The following is an 18,305-nucleotide window of genomic DNA, read 5'->3' on the forward strand; positions in this document are numbered from 1 at the left end:
GGGTTGCGGCGGGGCAGCGTGGCCGCGGCGGCGTAGAGGAGCGGCGGCACGGCGGGGCGACCCTGTTGCGGCGGCTAGGGTTCGGGCGGCGTTGTAGAGGCGAGGATAGGGTCTAGGGCTGCGGCGCGGGTGATTAAAAGGCAGGGCAAGGCGGGGATTGCGGTGGAGCACAGCGGGATAAGGATCCCGGCAAACTCGCCGGTGATAGCGGGCGTCCATTGCGTGGAGGGGGAAGAGAAGGAGCTGACTGGTGGGGCCACGGCGTCAGTGGGAGAGCGGTGCAGCGAGCGGGCCGTGCGGGGCAGGCCGGGGCGTGACGCGCGGGCGAGCCGTGCGTGGCGTGCGGGCCGAACGGGAGGCGGGGAGAAGAGCTGGGCCCAGGAGGGAGGGAGCACGGGGTGCTGGGCCGCGCGGGCTAAACGGGGGAGGAGGGCGCGCGTGGGCCGCGCTGGTTCCTGAGCTGGGCCGGAGTGGGATGAGGGTTTGGGCCGGATGGAGAGGGAGACCGCGGGCTGGGCTTCAAGGGGTTGGGTTTGGAACCAAGCTGGGCTGGGTTCTCTCTTTTATATCTCCTTTTCACTTCTCTATTCTATTTCTAATTCAAACCACTCAAATTCTAATTGAATTCAAATTCCAATTTGAATTCAAACCTAGCACTCAAACAAAAAGAACAATGCACCAGCATGAATGCAACAACAAATTTTTAAACTTAGACAAAGTTTAATTACATGTGAAACAAAATTAGATTAAATGCAAGGCTAAACATAATAAACCTTAGAAAATTAAGTAAAACAATTAAATTTATTATAAAATGCTGAAATTTAAATTAGGGTGTTACAGACCCTACCCCCTTAAAGAAATCTCGTCCCCGAGATTTAGCTGGGCTGGCTAGCAAAGAGATCTGGATATTTCTTCCTCAGCTCATCTTCTCGCTCCCATGTAGCCTCAGCTTCACTGTGGTGACTCCACTGAACTCTGCACATCTTGATGCGCTTGTTCCGAGTAACCCTTTCTGACGTCTCCAGAATCTTCACCGGATGCTAAGTATAAGTCAGATCTTCCTGCACATCTACTCCATCCAGTGGTGCCTGCTCCTCAGGTACTCGCAGACACTTCTTCAGTTGAGAAATATGGAAGACATCATGAACTCCTGAGAGGCTGAGAGGTAACTCCTGGCGATAAGCAACTTCGCCTTTCCTCTCTAGCACCTTGAATGGACCAACATACCGAGGTGCTAACTTCCCCTTGACATTAAACCTGTGGATTCCTCTCATCGGAGACACCTTCAGGTATACATGATCACCAACAATGAAGGTCAGGTCTCTCCGTTTGCCATATGCATAGCTCTTTTGCCTACTCTGTGCAATCCTTAGATTTTCCCACACAGCTTGTACCATCTGCTCTACATCTTCTATAATATCAGGGCCAAAGAGCTGCTTCTCTCCAATCTGATCCCAATAGAGAGGAGTCCTGCACTTCCTGCCATACAATGCCTCAAAAGGGGACTTCTTCAGACTGGCCTGATAGCTGTTGTTATATGAGAACTCAGCATACGACAGGCACTTATCCCAACTAGTACCATACTAAATAGCACAAGCTCTCAGCATATCCTCCAACACTTGGTTGGTCCTCTCTGTCTGCCCATCTGTCTGAGGATGATAGGCGGTGCTGAATCGTAGCTTCGTATCCAAAGAATCATGAAGATGCTCCCAGAACCGTGAAGTGAACTGAGATCCTCTGTCAGATATAATTTTCTTGGGCACACCATGCAAACAGACAATCGAAGTACCCATAGAGATGTACAACTCTGCAAGTCTAGCATCGAAGTAAGTAGTGTTCACTGGAATGAAGTGAGCAACCTTCGTCAAATGATCCACTACTACCCATATAGAGTTGTACCCTTTCTGAGTACGAGGCAATCCAACAATGAAGTCCATAGTGATTTCCTCCCATTTCCACTCTGGAATCTTCAAAGGCTGTAACAGACCTGCTGGCCTCTGATACTCAGCCTTGACACGCTGATAGGTGTCACAAATAGCCACGTACTCTGCCACTGAACGCTTCATCCCATGCCACCAGAAACATTCCTTCAGATCATAGTACATCTTCGTGCTGCCCGGATGAATAGAGTAAGCTGTATCATGGGCCTCACTCAGAATCAACTTCCGGAGATCCTTCACATCTGGCACACAGATCCGGTTCTTGTACCACAAGGTACCCTGATCATCTTCTCTGAAATTAGGAGCCTTGCCTTTCTTGAGCAACTCACGGATCTCCTGCAGCTTCTCATCTTCCTTCTGATGCTGCCTGATCTCTGCCACTAGAGTGGGTACTGCCTCGAATGCTGCACTCGAAGTATGATGCAAGAAACCCAGACTCAACTGCTCAAACTCCTCGCATAACTCTGGAGGCATCTGGAAAGCCACGGCCATGTTGACATAGCTTCTTCTGCTCAGAGCATCTGCTACAACATTGGCCTTGCCCGGATGATAGTGAATCTCCAGGTCATAGTCCTTGACCAACTCTAACCATCTCCTCTGCCGCATGTTCAGCTCATTCTGCGTGAATATATACTTGAGGCTCTTATGATCAGTATAGATATCACACTGCTGCCCATACAAGTAATGCCTCCAAATCTTCAGAGCATGCACGACTACGGCTAACTCAAGATCATGAGTGGGATAGTTCAGCTCATGCCGACGTAACTGCTGTGAAACATAAGCAATCACTCTGCCCTCCTGCATCAGGACACACCCAAGACCATCCTTCGAAGCATCACAATATACTGTGAACCTCTTGCTCTGGTCTGGCAGAGTAAGGACTGGCGCCGTAGTCAACCTCTTCTTCAGCTCATCAAAAGCCATCTGACGCTCGTCAGTCCATATGAATGCCGTATTCTTCTCTAGCAAGGAAGTCAAAGGCTTCGCGATTTTGGAGAAATTCTCAACGAACCTCCGATAATATCCTGCTAAGCCCAAGAATGACCGGACTTCCTTCACCGTCTGCGGTGTCTCCTACTCGAGCACATCCTTCACCTTGCTCGGATCAACTGCAATACCTCCCTTGGAGATAATATGACCGAGGAATGGAACCTCGTCAATCCAGAACTCGCACTTGCTGAACTTAGCATACAGCTGGTGCTCTCTCAATCTCTGCAACACGAGCCTCAGATGCTCTTCATGCTCTTGCTCTGTCTTGGAGAAGATCAGAATATCATCAATGAAGATCACCACGAAGACATCCAGATAATCCATGAAAACCATGTTCATCAAGTGCATGAAGAAAGTCGGGGCATTAGTCAAGCCGAAGGACATGACCGTGTACTCATATAGCCTGTACTTGCATGTGAATGCCGTATTCGGAATATCCCCAGGATGGATCCTCAGCTGAAAATAACTCGAGCGAAGATCAATCTTCGAGAATATACGAGCACCTCTAAGCAAATCAAAGAGATCCTCAATACGGGGCAGTGGATGCTTGTTCTTGATGGTAACTGCATTCAGCTCCCGATAATCGACACACATTCTCTTCGAGCCATCCTTCTTATCTACCAGCAACAATGGAAAAGCCCAAGGAGAGAAGCTGCGATGGATATAGCCCTTGGCTAGCAACTCATCAATAGTCTTCTTAACTTCCTCATGCTCTATAGGTGCCATGCGGTAGGGCCACTTTGCAATAGGAGCAGTGCCAGGCAAGAGATCAATAGAAAACTCGATGTCGCGTTCAGGCGGCATACCTGGCAAATCATCCGGAAAGACATCCGGGAATTCAGACACCATGCGAATACCATCCGTGGGTCTAGCCTCCATCTGATGAAGAAATCCCGAGGGCTCTGAAGCACTGACTGTCACCTCTTGGCCATCAGATGCTGTCAGGTGAACTGCCCGATGAGCACAATCAATTCTGACTCCCCACTTGGCAAGAGTATCCATTCCCAGAATCACATCGATACCCTTGGTGTCTAGCACCCTTAGATCACCACTGAATGTTGCCCCCCTTATGGCTACACTGACTCGGGGGCAAACAATATGGGATCTCAACTCCCCTCCCGGTGAAGAGACTAGCAGACATTTCCTTAATGCAGTGGTAAAGAAACTATGCTCCTCAACATATGACTTGGTGATGAATGAATGAGTAGCACCAGTATCGAAAAGCACTGTAGCTAGATGGGAGTTGACCATGAACGTACCAATAACCACGTTAGGAGCCTTGGCCGCTGACTCGGCCATCACGTGGTTCACTCTGCCCTGTGCTGGCGCCCTGGGCTGGGCTGGGCGCCCCTGCTGTCCTGCCTGCGCCTTCCGGGGGCAAGTGCTGGCGTAGTGCACTGGCTGGCCGCAGTGATAGCACATGCGAGGAGGTGCTGGAGCCTGCTGTCCGGCAAGAGGAGCTGCCTGCCGTGGAGCCTGAGGTGCTGGCGGAGCTGGTGGAGCAGCACGAGCCGGAGGTGCCGGTAACCTCGGGCCCTGACCTGCCTGCTGCTGTCGAGGCGCGTACTGCTGCGGCCTCTACTGGTACTGCTGCTGCTAGTACTGCTGAGGCGGCTGGAGGCGAGGACGAGTGTTGCTGCCGGAAGTATCGGGGACAATCTTCCTCTTCTTGTCCTCCATCTCCAAGTGCTTGCGCTCAGTGTTGAGCGCACTGTCAACCAGATGGTTGAAGTCGTCAAAGCGGAGGTTGAGCAACGCGTACTGGAGGTAGTCCTCAAGACCCTCCATGAAGTGCTCCTGCTTCTTGCGGTCATCCGCAACATCGGCAGGGGCGTAGCGAGCAAGCTGCAGAAAACGATCACGATACTCTGTGACCGTCATAGTCCCCTGAAGTGAAAAAGATAGATATATATAGTGAAGGATTAATTCATGACTCAGAAAGATAGAACAAGGGGGTATTAGCTCAAAAGGAAATGTTGAATGATTATATCTGAGATTACCTGCTTCAGTGCAAGGAACTCCTTCTGCTTCATCTTCATAACGCCCGCGGGGACGTTGTGACTGCGGAACCGCTCCCGGAACTGGAGCCAGGTGAGAGCCTCGCGGTCCTGGACTGGGTGGGACTCCCACCAGTCCAAAGCTGCCCCTTGCAGCTGTCCTGCTGCGTACAAGACGCGCTCACGATCATCGCACTTGGCGATGTCCAGCTGGTGCTCCACTGCACGGAGCCAGTCCTCAGCCTGAAGAGGGTCGGACGTGTGAGAGAACATCGGCGGGTGACCCCTCAGGAACTCGGCATGCCTGTCGCGGGGCTGCGGCGGTGGAGGAGGCGGAGGCTGAGTGTGAGCCTGCTGAAGTGCCTGAACGGTGTTGTTCAGGGTAGCCATCATTTGCATCTGGAGCTGGAAGTACTGCTCCAGGGTCAGAGGTGGAGGCATCGGGATCCCAGTACCCTGGTTGTTCTGCCCCTGCTGGTCAGAACCACGCCTAGTGTTCACCATCTGATTTTGGACAAAAGATTTCATGAGTAAGGATATTGCAGAAATAAATTCAGATGGATACGATATTTTTCTGCAGGAAAGACATAGACATGATAAAGTAGACAGGATAGAGTGGATGGTTTTACCCCCAACGATCTAACTCATTTTATTAATTAGTTAACTTTAATATAAGAGTGATTTTCTTTAAACAAAATTTAAACTACTAAGCTATGCAATCATTCAAAAATCCAAATCAAACATGTAGCATAATAACAAGCAGACAATTTTCACGACTTAGCCGAGTTTAACACACGACTCGACTAACACAACGCATCGTAGAACGTGCTATCATATTATTATAAAAGGGTCACCTAGCTTATACTTATGGTGGTCAAATGACTGATTCAGGCCAAAGTCTACGAAAACTATTTCTTTAGAGAGAGAAATCAAGGCAAGACGAGTAAAAGACTTGGAATTTCAAGGAATATAATAGCAAAATAGTTTCAGCAGACAAGGCTGAGAGAGAAAAGGACTTAAAACTCGACCAGTTCTATCTAGACTTCGTCCTACAGTCGATATGGCTCTGATACCACTCTGTAACACCCGGTTTATAAAAGGACATAAACCGAGCAATCATATACGTGCCAGGATCAAGTCACACGTATATACAACAAAATGAACAGTATATCATAGCACATATCACGTAAAAAGATATAACAAAGCGAATACGAATGTTATTTATTGCATTAATGACAAAAATGTTTGATACAGCGGAAGCGAAGTACAAATACGGTAAAAACTCTCCGAAGCTGAGCAGGGCGCCACAGGGACGTCGACTGGGAGACGAATGCCTAGAAGTCCTCGTAGTCCTGGTAGTGCTGAGCGAACTCCCTCGTGTCGGCAGGAACTGAGCAGCAGTAGCGTAACCAAGAGGAAAAAGTAGAGAAGAGGCAAGAGTGAGTACACAACTTGTACTCAACAAGTATAACACAAACTATGAGGCTCTAAGGTTGGATGACTCAACTGCATTAGCTTTTAAGTCTTGACAAAATTTTATTAAAGCTAATTACTATAAGTTGGTGAATTACCATAAACCCAATTACATAGTAATTAATCAAAATTAATCATGATACTACTGAGATCCAAACCAAAAACCACCAAGGTAACCCCGAGAGGCACCTCCCTCATCGGAAGCAGATAACCCCACTAATCAAAAGGAGGATCTGGGCCGCTCATAACCGTGAGCATGGCTAGTATACCAGTTTTACACTCTGCAGAGGTTGCACATCTTTACCCACAAGTTGTGAGCTACGCTAGTTGTTCATCGCACTTCCTTAGGTGTGATGACTAGCAAACTCACTACGAGGCCGTTACAAAGGACACGTTGGTAAGGTGTAACCGCTAAGGATTCAGGCAATGCAACGATGGTACCCACCTCGAGGGGTACGCAGACCAAGCCTCGTAGCCTGGGCACCATTGAAGCTCGACTCCCCTCTTGCCCCGTCGGTAAGTTACTCCCGAACCAAAATGACCTAATTAGTAAGCCAAGACCGTCCCATTCCAGTCTTGTGGTAGCGCTGTTGTCCCAGGTTGTCGCTCTATGAACCGGTCCTTATGGACAGTGGCCAACCCAGCAGTAAGCACCGTGCTGGCCCCCTAAACCATGTTTCTAACAAAACCAATTTTAATGAGACGTGAGCCACTCAAGCCACATAGAAGGCCACTCTAAGAATTAAGTTGCATATACCATTAATCAAATTAATTAAAAAGGACCATTAGGTGTTATAGCACGGCACCTAGCACAACTAACCAAAATGCAACCCAAGGTAATTATATAAAGGATAAAAAGTGGCTAGGAAATCCTTATAGGCATACAGTATTAAAATGTAGTATGAAAGTATATTTAAAAGTGATAGGTTGTTCATGTTATACTTGCCTTCCTCGTACTGCTCCTACTGCTGCTCAAACTGGTCGGAAGATGGCTGCTCCGGGTACTTGTACTGGGGCTCCTCCGGTAGCTCCATGTCTACTCACGAACACATGGCCAAAAACAATGCACAACATAAACATACAAGCAAACACTAACAAAAACTAGGAAACAGTACATCAATACACAAAAACAGCACACTAAACTAGTCTAAAACTATTCTACGCGTCACAACGATCGCGTGGATATAAAGAACGCCTAAATCGGAGCTAAAACGCATAATCTAGGCCAAAAACAAGTTCTAGGGGCTTATCTGCGAGAAAAACTAAGTTCCAGGGGGGTTTCTGGGCTAAACTGAGGACTAAAACATAATTAAACTATAACTCTGGGGTCTAACTCGTAAAAGAACAAGTGCTGGACGGCGGGTTCTAATCTGAGAAAAGCCAGGGGCCTAAGTGAATAAAACCGGGCTTGGTTTGAATTATCTTTAGACGGGCGGGGACGGCGGGTTGATACTCAGAGAACGCAGGGGCTTTTATGCAAAAGACCGCGCACTGACCGTTACGTGGTCTAGTTGACCTGGGCTAGATCTGTTTTGGGCCGTTCGATAGAGATTGTGCGGCCCAGGGCAGTCGGTCGCGCGGGGCGGCGGCGGGACGTCGCCGGAGCTCTGCTCCGCAGCGGCGGACCGCCGGGGTTGGCCAAATCCGGTGCCCCAGAGGTCCGTTTGGGTTGCGGTTTGGCCGTGGGGCATGAGAATGGCATGCGTAAACCACCTGTGGGGTTAACGGGGTTCGGGGAGGTCCGGAACGTGGGGCTCGGTGGTAATGGCGGCTCCGGTCGGCAAGGCTCGTCCTGGGGTCTGGTTGTGTGCGCAAAAGGATCGGGGATTCTCTGTGGAGTAGGGGCAAGCCTGAGCGAGGGGTGCGCGGGACTGGGTCGGCCTGCAGAGTGCCCGCCATGGCAGGGTCTTGGTGCGAGCGATGGCGGCGCGCCGGTGACCGTCGTCTCAGCACCTAGGGTGCGCTTCAGGCCCTAAAAGCTAGTGCAACAGACCGAGGGGGCCGAGCGGGTACTCACTGAGGGCCTGGATCGGGCGAGAGAGCGGCGTAGGGTGGTCGGCGACGAGGATCCGCGGCGGCGTTGGGCAGAGCTTCGAGGACGGGCCACTACTGGACATCTCCGGCTTCAGGACTCCATGAAAAGATGCGGGGTGCTTCTGCGAGGCCAGTAGAGGGGTCAGCGTGGCCTGAACCGCACCAATGGCGTGAAATTGCGACGGCGGCGATCTTACCCGAGATGGCGTCCGGGCTCAAATTTGGTCGCTTCCAGTGCCGTAGTCAATGATGGTGGACTGGGGAAGACTCCAGACGTCGAGGCGGATTAGGTGCGGGGTCTACAGGACTCGGGGCTCGGTGGTTCGGCGTGGCCGCGGTGGCGCAGAGGTCCTGCTCCGGCGGCAGGATGCGGCATGGAACTGGGGCTGTGGTGGCGGCTGCGGGATGAGGATTAGGTGCGCAGGGGCATCACAGTTGGTTTTAAGGGAGTAGGGCGGGGTTTGCGGCGTGGAGCAGCGGGAAGGAGATCCCGGCGATCTCGCCGGTCTTCTCGGGCGCGGCTGTTGCGCGGAGGGGGAAAGGAAGGAAGGGGACGGAGCTGCGGGGTGGGCCTGTCTGTCAGTGCCTGTGCAAGGAACGGGAAGCGCGGGTGAGTGCCGCCGACTTGTGGGCCTGGGCGCGAGCGAAGGCCTCTGGCGGGTGGGACCGAGGTCGTGCCTGCGCATGACTGCCCTGTGGGCCTGGCGAGGGGGAGGGGCAGGCGATGTGCGAGCGGGCGAGCTGACGCAGGGGTCGGGTTGCTGCTGCGGACTCGGGCCGGGGAACGCGGGCACGGAGGCAGGCTGGGAAAGAGGGGGAGAGCGGGAGCACGCGGGAGAGAACGGGCCGCGGTGCGGTAGCTGGGCCGCGGAAGAGCGGCACGGGCCGACGCGTGGGAAAGAGAGGAGAAAAGGTTGGGCCGAGGAAGTGGGCTGAAGTGAGGGAAACGGGTGAGGGAGAAGTGGGCCGAGCGGGGTTTGATTGGGCCGGGATCTTAGGTTGAGCTGGGTTTGTCTTGGGCTGGTTTACTGGGCTTTGGGTTTTCTTTTCCTTTTCTATTCTCTTTCCTTTTCTAAGTCAAACCAAACTCAAACTATTTGAATTCAAATGAAATTTGAATTCAAACCCCTATGAAATCAAGCAAAATAAAGGGAAAATTCGATTCATGCCACCACAACTCCGTGAAATTGGGTGTCACGTTCAAAATCATGCCACTCAATGGCATGATTTTCAACATGAGATCCAATTTCAAGAAATTGGAGTGGCATGGATCCAACTGACCCCAAAATAAAACATGCACCAGCATGACTGCAACAACAGGTTGAACCTAAGATAAATTTTAATTACTTTATGAAGCCAAAATAAATTATAAATGCAAGGCTAAGCAAATAGAATCCTAGAAAATTAAATAAAACCAATTTAATTTATTATTAAATAGGAAATTTAAATTAGGGTGTTACAAGCTCTTGGACATCGCCACCAACCACGCCTTTGGCGAGGAGGTGGTCGGGGCCGTCATTGAGCAGGACCAGCACGCCGCAAAGGCAAAACGTCATGACCCCGACAGGCCTTCCTCGAGTCGCAATGACAGGAAGAGCAAGAAGAATCACCGCCCTCCTGCCGCCGGTGAGGTCGCGGCGACCGACTGCCAAGATAAGTGCCCTCCCAGAAATGATCACTTCAACCAGCTCTTGGAGAAGCCATGCACCAACCATGGCTATCCGGTGAATCACAAGTTCAAGGATTGTGACATGATGAAGCGCCTCCTTCGCAGGACAGCCAAACCCGATGGAGACGGCCGTGACAAGCAGTCCGATGCTGACCAAGACAAGGAGAATCCGGTGGAGAGATTGTTCCCGGAGGTGAACCGGTGCCTGGTCATCATCGGCGGCCTAGAGGACGAATGCTCCAGGTGACAACAGAAGGTGCGGCTTCGCGAGGTATGTGCCGCTGCGAGCGTGTGACACTTCAGGTGTCTAGCTGTTAGATCAAAGTTTAATGTGTGAATGTTGTGTTTATTCTTGTTTGATAGTTAAAAATTTGCAGTGCAAAATTAGGGGTATTTCAGTAATTATGAAAAATTACCAGTCCCTTTTTGCAAAAAAAAGTTTGACTTAGGGAGTAATTTCAATTTGGTGAAGGGCTTTCTTGCAAATGTGCTAGTAATCATTATACTGGCAGCCTTGTTGCATTTTAGCCCAAAAATATTGTGATTTTGTTATCAAAAGTATTTTTCCTTAATTAATTAAAGTTTATTTAAAGTTTTGAAAATATCTTCAAATCCTTTGATCTAGTGCAAATTTGCACAATATGAAAGTTTTAGATCTTGAGAAATTGAACAACTTTCATTTTGGACACTTTTTCCTTTGAGCCCTAGTTCAGTGACAAATTTTACTTTACTTCTAGGCCCCTAGATTTTTCACAAATTGCAAACAAGTCCCCCAACTCATCTTCTACATCCAGCTTTGCCGGAGCAGCGCAGGCCGCCGCCGCCACGTTTTTTACCCGCCAAGCCTCTCTGGCTCCCCCTGGCCCCACTCCTCCCCTCGCTGGCGCCTCACCCTTCCTCCACAAAGCGCTGCCGCCTCGCCGTCCCTGTTTTGTATTCCGGCGAGCCCGACCACCGCTGCAACCGGCTCCCGAACCGCCTCGCCGCCTCAATGCGTCGCGCGTGAAGTCCCGCCGCCTCTAGCACCGCCTTTGCTAGCCTTCTTTACCAGCGCCACGCCACCCCGAGGCTCCTCTGCACGCCACTTCACCGGCCACCCATGGAAAAGCTTACCCGGCCGTCAATTTCGCCTCTCCTTGGTCGAGTTCATCCCCTGAACTCCTCCTCTCGCTTATCCTCCTCATCTTGGCCTATTAATAGCCAGGCCGAGCCCTATCGCCGGCAATCCTCCACCGCCGCACCCTCTTCTCAACTTCGACGAGCCTTGCCACCATTGACCCGCCACCGCAGCGCCACCCCAGCCACCACAACCCCCTTGCTAGCTTCACCTTGATCCCGTGAAGCAAACCAGCCCCTCATCCCCACCGTTCCCCTACTGGAGCATAACCACCATCGAGCACCCCTCGCCGCCGCGCTCTTCTCCTCGCCGACGAGCCTCCTTCGGCCATCCCGCGCCCCACCCAAACCCTCCATCAGGTGTGCCATCACCCACTCATGCTCCCTGGCCCCTTGGCCCTCGCCGCCGGCGACCAGCGCCGCCAGAACCCGGCCGCCCCCCCTCCCATGTCTTCTTCATCCTTGAGCCAAGGATCTTATTGCTTTGATTCAAATCTTTCCAAGGTCCTTTCTGCAAAATTTCAAGTTCCTTTTTAATATTTTTCAGTGAACTTTAAAAATTCCTAGGATATTGCAGAAAAATGTCAAACCAATTTTGTTGTATTCTTTGTGATTAGCTCTACAAGTTTGATGTTGTAGGTTTGAGCTGAATCCTTATGTAGCAAAATCTAAAAATAGATTTTAGTTATAGTTCTTTTATTTGTATCCTATCATCTAGAACCACATTACTTGTGAATTTTGGACTATGTGTAGTATAGGGTATAAGTGACCTTGTGTAAATTTTGTAGCCCTTTTAGCTTGTGCTTTTGCACATTCTTGCTTTATATTGTTTGTGTCTTTAAGGATTTCATTAAATTCTTCCTATGGGTTATTTTAAAACCTTTCTCCATGATATTTCATGTAGTTAGAGTAGTTGACATGGTTACCTAGATTGTTTGATTGGTTGAATTATAATTTTATCGTGAAGGAAAGCTATACTCAAGCACCTTACTATTTTCCAACTATTGCATTTCATATAGAAATCACCCCGTTAGCAGATGGAATGTACGAATTTATCCAGGAACGAAACAGGAATATTTATGAAGCCCAGGCCAATGTTGTTGAATTAACTGAAGTCCCGAACTCCGATTCGGAAGAGCCAAAGTCTACTAACTCCATAGACACCACTACAGGCAAGACCTGATGCATAATACTATTATTTTTTTTAAAATTATGCAATTCATTACTATTTACTTGTGCATTAAGTTATTGGAATTGAATAAAAACCTCAGATGCATAATTCTAGGTACCTATTGATTGATCACTAGAACTAAGTCCGCTTAGATGCTATGCTAATAGGACTGGTAAAAGTCGAGTGATTACCTGTCACTCGCGAGCTTTATAGGAGTTGATTGTTTACATTCTTGCAATCACTATAAGGACCATGGACGGATTTGGTTACAAGCTTCATAGTTGAAATCTGTCTGTGTTGATAAATTACTAAGGCCGCAGTGTGTGGTAGCGGTGGTTAAGCATTTGAAAGTACTAGCCACATGCCGTAAATATGGTACGCGGTAAGACTAGTAACTGATCGGCCCGGCAAATAGACATACCTCCCACTCTCTCTTAGTGATAGGAAGTTAAATTATGTTGCAACACCGCGGCTACAAAGATGTGGTGGTTCTCTGTAGTCGGGGAGAGTGGCCCTGATCCATGAACCAGAATGAGAAGCAAACGGTTGCTTGGGAGTGACTTGACAGTACTTCAAGCGTGTGTGCTAGGTATTATCCTTGCAAGGTTGGAAATTCAATTCAGAATCGTCTATTTCTCGAGGAATTTGAGACTGCTTGATCCCTTTGCTACATAGAGTAAGAAGTGGAACAATGTTGTCACCAAATATGGTTGGATGAAATTAATTCCTCTACCATGTTTGTATAGATAGGTGCATACCTAGAATGATTAATACAACTAGAATTTGAAAGCTAAAATTTAAAATTAAGGACATACTCTTTGTGGCTTTTCAGCAAAAGAAAACCCAAAACCTTTCCAAGCCTAGCATGTCTAAATATGGGGCTACTATATACCCTTAATCGGATTAGTCTTGCTGAGTATTAGTATACTCAGTCTTGTTGGTGACTTTGTTTTTAGGGATGACTTTGGAAGATCCAAACACTAGTTTGACTTGGCCTAGTGTTTTACCTTCTGGCTAGTCTATGGAATGAGAACCATCTTCGACCAGCAATGACTCAGCTGAATGATGTCATGCTCAGGCTTATCATGGCATCTACCCTACGACGTTGGTTTATAGTTGTGTTTTAAATTCCGCTGCAGAACTTATAAAGTAAGCTTAGCTTACTTGAATCTCTTTTAGAATCTTCTATATAAGTTTGTAAAAGCTAGACTTTTAATTTACTAGCTTCAAAACTCTGATGTAAATTACACCTCTTACCTATGTGATGTAAAATATTGTGGAATGTTGCATCTCTGACTCGCCTTTGTGCAGGATGTATACTTGTGTTACGATCGGATATTCAGTGGTTACATCGGGATGTTACCCGACAGACCAATGATTATAATAGTTAAGGCGCGCTTAGATGTTTAGTGCACTCGATCTGGTGTAATTCAAAGTGGTTCTGCCATAGCTGGTATCAGAGCAGGCAAGTATACACCGGATGGTACAACAAACCTTAGAAAGGTTTCGAATAAAAGTTGTGCTCAACAAAATGTTTGCAAAACTGTGTTGGACTCGTTAAGGATTGTGCTTAGATCGTAAAGCCCTAGGGTACTGATCTTATGGGTTTTATAAGGTGGCTAACAGTTATATATATGTTATGTGTTTCTGCAGGTATACTAAATATAGCTCGATAGGTTAAGTGTATTTAGGATCTGTCGGCTAGATAATATAGAGAGAGACGTATCTATACCACCGAAACTAACCACGTAAGACCAAATGTATTTGGCAGTTATTTTGGTTGTGAGGGCGATAGATCGTGCATGCATTGTTTAAACTTGAATGCTTTGCTTTTTTTCATGCTAGTAATGCTTGAACATCTTTTTAAGGATTCCTAGAGTGTTTATCTTGACTGATTTGTTAGTGAGATTTTGGTGAGTGCTTTGTTTTAAAACCTAGATTTAGTTGACCTTAGGAAAGGTAAACTACTTAAGCTTAGATTGAGTTTTGCACCCTTGATCTTTTGTTCAAGGAATGATCAAGTGATCAACTAGCCTTGTTTATAGTTTGATCATTCTTGATTCTTTGAAACTTTACGTTTCAATGAATCATGCCCTACAGCTTTTGTGTTCCTTTTTGGTGACATCTTACCATTTGATTTTTGTTTCAGATGGCTGATGTTCCGGGCACTTTTCAGGATGGTGCGGGGCATGCCCACACCAACGGACTCCAATGGGAGGGTTTTCCTCGTTTTCTGTGGGAATCTCTCTAGCTCTTTTGTTAAACAGAGCCGCCACAGTATGAATGCTTCACATACATAGCGAAAGGAGTTACTCGTTGTACTGTGAAGATGACCATACCACAACACCCTTTCCGAGCTCACTGGCAGCCCATAGAGATTGAGGCATATGGGTACCGCTTCGCTGACACTATCGAAGACACCGCATTAGAGGCTATTACTACCTTCTGCAAGCAGCATCCTAATGAAGTGGTAGAGTACCCTATCAGCCTTTTCCCCGCCGCAGACTACCACGACCCCGAGTGGTCTTTTAGGGTGGAGCACTGTGCACACCTACTTGGGGACTCAGCGGGAGATACGATGCGTATGATGGTCAGATTCATGAATGCCCATCTTCGCCATCAGAAGTTACAACACTGCAGTATTATCCACATGGCTAGTGAGGCACAGGTTACTCATAGCAAGCTGGACAGGCAAATCACTCAAAGGGAACAGCTTCAGGCAGCAGTTACCGCTCGGGACGAGGTGATAGCTCAACGTGAGGAGACGATAGGCCACCGAGAGGACCAAATCGTTGAGAGCGATGCCATTATCAGTCAAACGCAACATAGTGATAGGGTTCCTTCAGGAACAGGCTCAGGACCTCACCTCGGAGCTTGAGGATGCTTATGGTTATATTGAGTTCCTCCAAGAATAGCCGATGCCACCCGATGTCCTGAATCAGCCTGCGTGAAATGGAGAAGAAGATCCAGAAGAGATTGAAGGAGTTTCTAATCTTGACTCTAAGCACGAAGGTCCAGAGCCCGAAGCTCAGAGCAATGACCCTTCCTTCGGCGGCGAGTCTTCAGTCGGCAACCTCGACGATTTCTAGATTGTCGAAGCTTTTAGGCTTGACTTTTCTTAGAAGTAGAACTGTGTAAATAGAGAGTGGTATAAGATAGCATGGAGGGAAGCACCACTTGTTGTAGCATAGCTGTATTGAGTAGGTTGTGACATTTGTAGCATGTTCACCGCTATAACAGTAACATAAAGCTTGGAATAAATGGCTATGTCTTTGTGGAAATATTGTCATTCCTTATAGTTTCGAGCTGAACTGGTCGGATAGAATGTGAGATGTGCATATTGTTACAATCAATATCATTCTATTTACGACTATTTTGGTGCTCTTTTGATGTAATATGTTTTGAATTATACCATTTGATAATGGAGGTAAAGATAAACTGTGATCTAATGGATATCTTCCATGATTCAGATGGTGGGCTCAAGGCATGGTACCCCGGAAGGGTTTAGCCATGGCCAAACTAGTGGGTCTCAGCAACCGCCACCGCCACCTCCTAATTTGACAGAAGTTATGGCCTTGCAAACCGAGCTGCTACGTCAACTAGTGCAGGGGCAGCAAAACCAGCCATGCTCTCAGCAACGAGGACATGATGATCATATTCCCCCGGCACCTGGATATCAAGATTTCTCTGGTACCCAGCCCCCACTGTTCCATCAAACCAATGAGCCCCTAGATGCAGATGCCTGGCTTCAGACCATAGAGTCGAAGTTCGCTTTATTGCCGGTACCATGCTACGTGGCACCACCCGCATCTGGTAGGATAATTATCGTGCCATGCTGCCCGCCGATCATGTTGTCACGTGGGAAGAATTCAGGACCGCCTTCAGGGCACATCACATTCCCGAGGGACTCCTGGAGTGGAAGTTAAATGAATTCTTGGCGCTTACTCAAGGAAACTGTATTGTGCTTCAATATGCATAGGTCTTCAATCACCTGTGCCAATACGCCGGTCATCATGCAGATAGTGATGCCAAGAAGTAGGATCGTTTTCGTCATGGTCTTAACACCAAGCTCAAGGAGCGTCTTAACCTTGTTCGCACCAATAGTTTTAATGAGCTGGTGAATATGGCCATCACTCAGGATGATTGCATTACAGCGCATCGCGCTGAGAAAAAGAGGAAGGCACCGATTAGTGCGCAGCCACCAAGGTATCGTTTGGTGCAGAATACAGTTTCCAGGGCTCCACAGAGAAATCCTCCATCAGGCAGATGGGTTTTTAGGCCACCCCAGCAGCAAGGAGCAGCTAGACCTCCTATGCCTCAACAGCAACAGTCTGGGCCAAGGCCAAGTTTTCAACAGCCCAACCGTGTGAATGATAACAACCGTTGCTTTACTTGTGGAAGTCCTGTACACTTCGCTAGGTATTGCCCCCGAAACTAGAAGCCTGCCCAAGGTCATAATTCTAATCAGAACAACCAAGGCAAGGGTAAAAAGAAAGTCATGCAAGTCAAACAAGGGAAGATTAACTTTACTACTCTTGCAGAACTTCCGGAGGGCGCACCAATTATGACGGGTATATTCTCTATTCATCATAAGCCTGCAGCCATACTATTTTGATTCTGGTGCAACCCATAGTTTTATTAGTACTAAATGTGGGGCAAGACTAGGATTGGATCCTAATCATACCAAAGCATCATACATGATTACCACACCTGGTGGTAAAATAGCTTCCAATCAAATCCTTAGGCATGTGCCAATTCAGTTGGGTAGCAAGTTGATTAAAACCGACTTGGTTTCTTTAAGCCTAGAAGGTATGGATGTTATCCTGGGTATGGACTGGATGACCCAACATAGAGTACTATTAGATATCTCTTCCCGAGCTGTTGAGATTGATTCTCCAAACCAAGGATCCACTACCCTTTATCTTCCATCACAAGAGTACATCACTTCTGGTACCTTTGCCATGGAAGGTATCAAACTTGAGGACATTCCGGTAGTATGCGAGTATACGGATGTCTTTCCGGATGACTTGCCCGGACTGCCTCCTGATAGAGATATTGAGGTTGCGATTGAGCTACAACCAGGCACAGCTCCTATCTCTAAAAGACCCTACCGAATGCCACCAAAGGAGTTAGCAGAATTTAGGATCCAGCTTCAAGAACTTCTGGATAAGGGTTTCATTCGACCAAGTGCTTCACCTTGGGGTTGCCCAGCTTTATTCGTAAAGAAAAAGGATAATAGCGTGAGGCTATGTGTGGATTATAGACCCCTCAATGCGGTGACAATTAAGAATAAGTATCCCCTTCCACGCATTGACATCCTATTTGATCAATTAGCCGGAGCTGAGTTTTCTCTAAGATTGATCTCCGTTCCGGTTACCATCATATCAAAATTAAGTCATGTGACATTCTGAAGACGACCTTTTCTACCAGATATGGACTTTATGAGTATCTGGTTATGTCTTTTGGCCTTACCAATGCACCGGCTTATTTCATGTATCTTATGAATTCAGTGTTTATGCTAGAACTAGACAAGTTTGTCGTTGTTTTTATTGACGACATTCTGATCTATTCCAAAAATCAAGAGAAGCATGCTAGCCACTTGCGAGTTGTTCTTCAAAGATTACGGGATCATCACCTATATGCTAAATTCTCAAAGTGTGAATTCTGGTTGAATAGTGTGAAATTTTTGGGACATTCTATCTCCAGTGAAGACATATCCGTTGATCCAAGTAAGGTTCAGGAGGCAATGGATTGGAAGCCTCCTACTTCAGTCCATCAGATCAGAAGTTTTTTGGCTTAGCCGGATATTATCGCCGCTACATTCCAGACTTCTCCATAATAGCTAAGCCTATGACAGAGTTATTAAAGAAAGGAATTAAGTTTGTTTGCGGTGACAAGTGTGAAGAAGCATTCCA

The sequence above is a fragment of the Panicum virgatum genome, chromosome 7N, assembly GCF_016808335.1.
Source record: "Panicum virgatum strain AP13 chromosome 7N, P.virgatum_v5, whole genome shotgun sequence".
Taxonomy (NCBI): domain Eukaryota; kingdom Viridiplantae; phylum Streptophyta; class Magnoliopsida; order Poales; family Poaceae; genus Panicum; species Panicum virgatum.